The sequence below is a fragment of the Sus scrofa genome, chromosome 2, assembly GCF_054392235.1.
Source record: "Sus scrofa isolate SSC_HxYL_T2T_F1_AM1 chromosome 2, Sscrofa_HxYL_maternal_Yorkshire_Landrace_v2.0, whole genome shotgun sequence".
NCBI classification, from domain to species: Eukaryota; Metazoa; Chordata; class Mammalia; order Artiodactyla; family Suidae; genus Sus; species Sus scrofa.
In genome coordinates this window covers 74,122,315-74,129,552 of record NC_139384.1, presented here as the reverse complement: position 1 = coordinate 74,129,552, position 7,238 = coordinate 74,122,315, and the positions used below count along the sequence as shown (strand labels likewise).

Sequence of the window (7,238 nt, the reverse complement as noted above, 5' to 3'; positions counted from 1 at the left end):
TTATTTCTGCTCTGCTATAATCCAAGTATTTCTCTTTTTTTACAGGCATAAATTTATATTTAAATTTTTACAGTAAATGAACAGTGGAATTTTCCCCTATTTCCAAATGAGATAATGTTGAACATACTTTACAACGAATTTTACATTTGATCTTATTCTTTTCTGTGTGTGTACATACACTTGTGAAAATTGAGTCACAAACTTGTTCTTAAAAAAAATTATTGTTTGTCTGGGTCACCTTGCTGTACAGCAGAAATTGAAGGAATGTTGTAGATCAACTGCACATTAATTAAAAAAAATTTCCCCCATAACATCATCACCTTTTCTGAGGTTGGTCAAGACAATTAGGCCCTGTAAGGCAGCAACATCAAGAAGAAAACCACCTTCATTTTTTTCTTTAGTTTGAAGTTTTAATGTCGGAGTAAGTTCTTAACCCTTTCACAACAAAATGAAGCTTTATGCTGTATAAAACATTAGATCTTTGTCAAGGAGTTCCCATCATGGCACAGTGGTTAACGAATCCAACTATGAACCATGAGGTGGCGGGTTTGATCTCTGGCCTTGCTCAGTGGGTTAAGGATCCGGCATTGCTGTGAGCTGTGGTGTAGGTCACAGATGCAGCTCGGATCTGGCATTGCTGTGTCTGTGGCATAGGCCGGTGGCTACAGCTCTGATTCGAGCCCTAGCCTGGGAACCTCCATATGCCATGGGAAGTGGCCCTAGAAGAGGAAAAAAGACAAAAAAAGAGGTCTTTGTCAAAGTTTATGTTCATCAGTCTTCTGCTATCTCCACCTGTTAGTGTTTCTTTAAACATCAGTTTTTTTCAGAAATTCCCTTGTGACCCAGTGGGTTAAACATCCAGCATTGTCCCCACAGCCACCATGTTGCCCAGGAATTTTCACATGCCATAGCACAGCCAAAAAGAGTAAAATGAAAAATAAAGATCAGTTTTTTCTTCCCAGCAACACCTACAGGCAGCTCATTGACTGTCCAGGTATGATTTACAGGCTAAATGTGTAATAACACTGTCAGACAAGAGCTCCACTGTGGTTTCAAGTGCCTGAATACATTGAGTTGGTTCTAGTGTTTTCTGCACATCTCAGCAAATCTTGGAGGGACAATACTGGAACTCCTCATTCCAGTCCTTGTTGCTTTTGCCACAGGTCTCATAGCACCCATTGCTTGGTTGCAGCACTTTGTCAGGGATGGGATGCCAATACTCCAATGAACATCAAAGAGTAAAAAACCACATCCCTTAGGCAGGGAGGGTATATAATCCTAACGTGGGAAAGGCTTAGATCCATCACTGCATTGATACTAGCAGAGCTGGTCCTGACCTGCCAAGACATCTAAAATGGAGTTCAGGTATGTGTCTATATTCTGACTGCTGCTCTGGTTAGTCTGCAGGGTGGCCCTCCAGTCGATGGTCTGGGCTTGCTCCCAGAAACCAAAAGCTGTGGTTGAGGATGATGGCCAGCATGGGCTGTGGGGGCCCAGTCATCCACGAAGCACCAGACCCCATATGCCCGGCGAGCCCCTCTGCAAACACATCTCCATGGAGGCCTCTGGATGCCCTCGACAGTGGCATGGGTACAACCCTGGGCTGAGAGGTTCTGACCAGCTCCATACCCATGGTGGGCAGGCTGGTCCTCACAGCCTCCACTGGGCTCCCACCATGGAGGCAGTGCCATGTACAGGATTTATAAATCTTATCGCTAAAGAAAAACATATTTCATTTGGAGTAGATATATGGAAAAATATATTGCAATTGGAGTGGATATACATTTGCTGTATAGCACAGGGAATTACATATAATCACTTGTGATGGAATCTGATGGAGGATAATATGAGAAAAAGAATGTATGTATATATGTAACTGAGTCACTTTGTTGTACAGCAGAAATTGATAGAACATTGTAAGTCAACTATAATAAAAATGCTTTTAAAGAAAAAGAAAACCAAAAAGAGCTGGAAACCCTGAATTCTTTTTCTTTTTTCTTTTTCTGTTTTGGTGACATAATCAAAATAAGCAAGGGATTGTATTAAGTCTGGTTCCATAGGTGGGGACTGGGTGCTGGTGGTTGTTGAGGAGAGAGAGAGTAAAGAGAATGATGTAAAGTGGATGAAGGAGTTGAACAAAGAAGTAGGTTCAGCTGGAGTCAAGCATCACCCTGATTCCATAGGATGGCCTGCAGCATGAGTTGCTCCCACTTTGAGACAAAGGGCATCCCTTTAGTACCCCTGTTCTCACAAGGTCATTAGCTGTAAGAGACTCCCTAAGAAGGAGGGTCCTAGCCTCCCAAAGAAGCTCCTGTTTAGCTTAGACAATTCTTTGAAGGAAAGGGCAGATGTTCATGATAATGTAACTAATCAAGACCCTATATGGCATTCTGGGGACAGACACTCCCCCCACCTCTCCACCCCTCTCCCACACTCCCACCATGTCCTCTACATGCCTCTTATTTATAGAAAAGCTTTAGCCTGCTAGGCCTTCCCTGGGTTCCAAAGAATAAACATAATTAAAGAAGTGAGAAAATGCAGAAACAAAGGAAAACATTCAAGCAAAACCAAAGAATAATCGTTTAGCCATTAAACAATGTCAGGAACTTCCAGTTCCTCCTTAGGGGCTATAGATAGTATTCTCAGCCATACATTTCAAGTTGTTTTGCAGATGCAAAAACTGCCATAGGGTGGAAAGTGGTTAACTGAATGGTGCCCATAAGCACGTAGAACCCCCAGACCAGTTGAAAACAGAAGGGTAATAATGTTAACTCCTGATTACCTCACCAGCAACCAATCTGAAGAATGTCCACAAGCTATGACAACCTGCAACAGTCTACCTTGTCCTATCTTTAAAAACTAAAATATACAAAGAACTTATATGACTCAACAGCAAAAGAGTCAACAACCTAATTGAAAAATGGGCAAAAGACCTGAAGAGACATTTCTCCAAGGAAGATATACAGATGGCCAACAAGCACTTGAAAAAATGCTCCACATCCCTGATTATTAGAGAAATACTAATCAAAACTACCATAAGATACCACCTCATACCAGTCAGAATGGCCATCATTAATAAGTCCACAAATAACAAATGCTGGAGGGGGTGTGGAGAAAAAAGAACACTCCTGCACTGTTGATGGGAGTGTAAGCTGGCACAACCATTATGGAGAACAGTATGGAGGTACCTTAGAAAACTATACATAGAACTACTATACAACCCAGCAATCCCACTCTTGGCCATATATCCGGACAAAACTTTCCTTGAAAAAGACACATGCCCCCTCATGTTCATTGCAGCACTATTGACAATAGCCAAGAAATGGACAAATTTCTAGAGACTTACAGCCTTCCAAAACTGAAAAAAGAATAAATAGATCAACTGAACAGACAGATCACTAGAAATGAAGTCGAATGTCATAAAAGCACTTCCTACAAATAAAAGTAAGCACCAGATGGCATCACAGATGAATTCTACCAAACATACAAAGAGGAACTTATACCAATCCTCCTTAAACTTTTTCAAAAGGTTAAAGAAGGAACACTCCCAAAGACATTCTATCATGTCACAATCTCCTTAATTCCAAAACCAGACAAAGATGCCACTGAAAAAGAAAACTATCAGCCAATATCTTTGATGAATATGATGCAAAAATTCCTGAAAAAAATTTAGCCAACCGAATCCAACAATATATCAAAAAAATCATACAACACAACCAGGTGGGATTAATCCCAGGTTCACAAGGATGGTTCAACATACGCAAATCCATCAACATCACACACAACATTAACAAAAGGAAAGTAAAAAACCACATGATCACCTCAATAGATACAGAGAAAGCATCTGACAAAGTACAACATCCATTCATGATAAAAACCTTCACCAAAGTGGGTATAGAGGGAACATTCCTGAACATAATCAAAGCCATTTATGACAAACCCACAGCAAATATAATACTCAATGGAGAAAAGCTGAAGGCCTTCCTGCTAAAATCTGGAACAAGACAGGGATGTTCTTATCTTGTTATTGATCTTAGCAGAAATACTTTCAGCCTTTCACTGCTCAGAATGATGTTAGTGTGGGTTTGTCATATATGGCCTTTGTAAGATTAGAAAGATAAATTTTTTTTTCTTTTTTTTAATTTTATTTTCCCACTGTACAGCAAGGGGGTCAGGTTATCCTTACATGTATACATTACAATTACAGTTTTTCCCCCACCCTTTCTTCTGTTGCAACATGAGTATCTAGACATAGTTCTCAATGCTATTCAGCGGGATCTCCTTGTAAATCTATTCTAGGTTGTGTCTGATAAGCCCAAGCTCCTGATCCCTCCCACTCCCTCCCCCTCCCATCAGGCAACCACAAGTCTCTTCTCCAAGTCCATGATTTTCTCTTCTGAGGAGATGTTCATTTGTGCTGGATATTAGATTCCAGTTATAAGTGATATCATATGGTATTTGTCTTTATCTTTCTGGCTCATTTCACTCAGGAGGAGAGTCTCTAGTTCCATCCATGTTGCTGCAAATGGCATGATGTCATCCTTTTTTATGGCTGAGTAGTATTCCATTGTGTATATATACCACATCTTCCGAATCCAATCATCTGTCGATGGACATTTGGGTTGTTTCCATGTCCTGGCTATTGTGAATAGTGCTGCAATGAACATGCGGGTGCATGTGTCTCTTTTAAGTAGAGCTTTGTCCGGATAGATGCCCAAGAGTGGGATTGCGGGGTCATATGGAAGTTCTATGTATAGATTTCTAAGGTATCTCCAAACTGTTCTCCATAGTGGCTGTACCAGTTTACATTCCCACCAGCAGTGCAGGAGGGTTCCCTAGAAAGATAAATTAAATTAAGGAAACCACCCCATTTATCATCACACCAAGGAGAATAAAATACCTATGAATAAACCTGCCTAAAGAGGAAGAAGAGTTAGCTATACTCTGAAAACTGTAAGATGTTGATTAAAGAAATCAAAGATGACAGACACAGAGGGAAAGATATAGCATATTTTTGGCTAGAAGAATAAATATTGTCAAAATGGCTATACTAATCAAGGCAATCTATAGGTTCAATGCAATCCCTATCAAATTACCAATAGTATTTTTCACAGAACTATATTTTTTTTTAATTTTTAAGGAAACATAAAATAATCAAATAGACTTGTCAGACATGGATAGTCAAAGCAATCATGAAAAAGATAAATGGAACTGGAGGAATCAGTTCCTTAACTTTTGAAAATACTGCAAAGCTATGTCATCAGAACAGTATGGGACTGGCACAGAAAGAGAAATGGAATAGCATGGAAAACCCAGAAATAAATCCATGCACATATGGTCAATTAATCTATGACAAAGGAGGCAAGAACATACACTGGAGTAAAGACAGTCCCTTCCATAAGCAGTGCTGGGAAAATTGGACAGCCACATGTAAAAGAATGAAATTAGAGCATTCTCGGGAGTTCCCATCATGGAGCAGTGGCAATGAATCCGACTAGGAACCATGAGGTTGCAGGTTCAATCCCTGGCCTTGTTTAGTGGGTTAAGGAGCCTGCCTTGCCATGAGCTGTGGTGTAGGTCACAGACATGGCTCGGATCTGGCATTGCTGTGGCTGTGATGTAGGTCGATAGCAACAGCTCTGATTAGACCCCTAGCCTGGGAACCTCCATATGCCATAGATGCAGCCCTAAAAAAATAAAAAAGACAAAAAAAACCCCCAGAAATTAGAGCATTCTGTAACACCATACACAAATATAAACTCAAAGTGAATAAAATAGCTAAATGTTAGACCAGATACTATAAAATTTCTAGAATAAAACATAGAATACCTTTTGACATTAATCACAGCAGTGTATTTTGGATGCACCACTTAGAGTACTAAAAATAAATAAACAAGGGTACCTAATTAAACAATAGATTTTGCACAGAAAAGGAAACAATTAACAAAATTAAAAGAAAACCCACAAAATGGGATGAAATCTTTGCAAATGAAGCAAATAACAACAGATTAATCACCAAAGTATGCAAACATTTCATAGGGATTTATATTAAAAAAATCTAATTAAAAATGGTCAGAAGAGCTAAACAGACATTTCTCCAAAGAAGACAGATGACCAAAAAGCACATAAAAAGATGCTCAAAATAACTAATTATTAGAAAAATGTAAATCACAACTATAATGAGGTATCACCTCATGCCAGTCAGAATGACCCTCATCAAAAAATCTACAAACAATAAATCCTGGGGAGGGTGTGGAGAAAAAGGAAACCTCCTATGCTGTTGGTGGGAATGTATCCACTATGGAGAACAGTATGGAATTTCCTTAAAAAACTAAATATGTAACTACTATATCACTCAGCAATTCCATTCCTGGGCATCTATCTGTAGAATACCATAATTTGAAAAGATATATGCACCCTCAATATTTGTCACAGCACTATTTATGATAGCAAGACATAGAAGCAACAAAAATTTCCATGAACAGAAGATTGAATAAAGAATATGTGGTAAATGTACACAATAGAATAGTACTCAGTCACAAATAATGAAATAATGCTATTTGCAGCATCATGGATGGGCATAGAAATTATCATACTAAGTAAAGTAAGTCAGATGAAGAAAGACAAATATTATATTTGATCATTAATATGTGAAATCTAATATAAATGACACAATGGAACTTATAAAGAGAAACAGACTTAAAAATTTCAAAACCAAACTTATGTTGACCAAATGGGAAACATGGGGAAGAGGATAAATTATGGGGGTGGGATGGATATATACACACTACTTTATATGGTATAGATGTGTAATGGGGACCTTCTGTATAGCACAGGGAATTTATTCAGTATTGTGTGGTAGTTTGTATGGGAAAATAATCTGAAAAAAAAGGGTATACGTACATGTAAAACTGATTTAATTTGTTGTATGCCTGAAATTAAGACAATTTTGTGAGAAGACTGTATTCCAAAACAAATAAAAAATAAATATTGCTTAAAAATATATAAAGCAATGAAATTGTTAAAACATTTAAAATTAGAACTTGTATTTCAACTACAAAACTTGATTTGTATGCATAATGAAGTTGGAGAAGTGCTGGTCTAGAATAGGTTTTTCTTACCTTCTCAATGTTGACATTTGGGGCAGAATAATTATTTATGTTGGGTGTGTCCTGTGGTTTATATGAAATCAGTAGCATCTCTTCAGACATGGCCAAATATGCTGGGGGAAACGTCAT

General features: G+C 38.4%; 1 pseudogene; it reads right to left on the bottom strand.

Annotated features, from left to right (window-relative positions):
• Positions 1–898: 898 nt before the first annotated feature.
• On the bottom strand, positions 899–7,238 carry LOC100518771 (group XIIA secretory phospholipase A2 pseudogene; annotated as a pseudogene).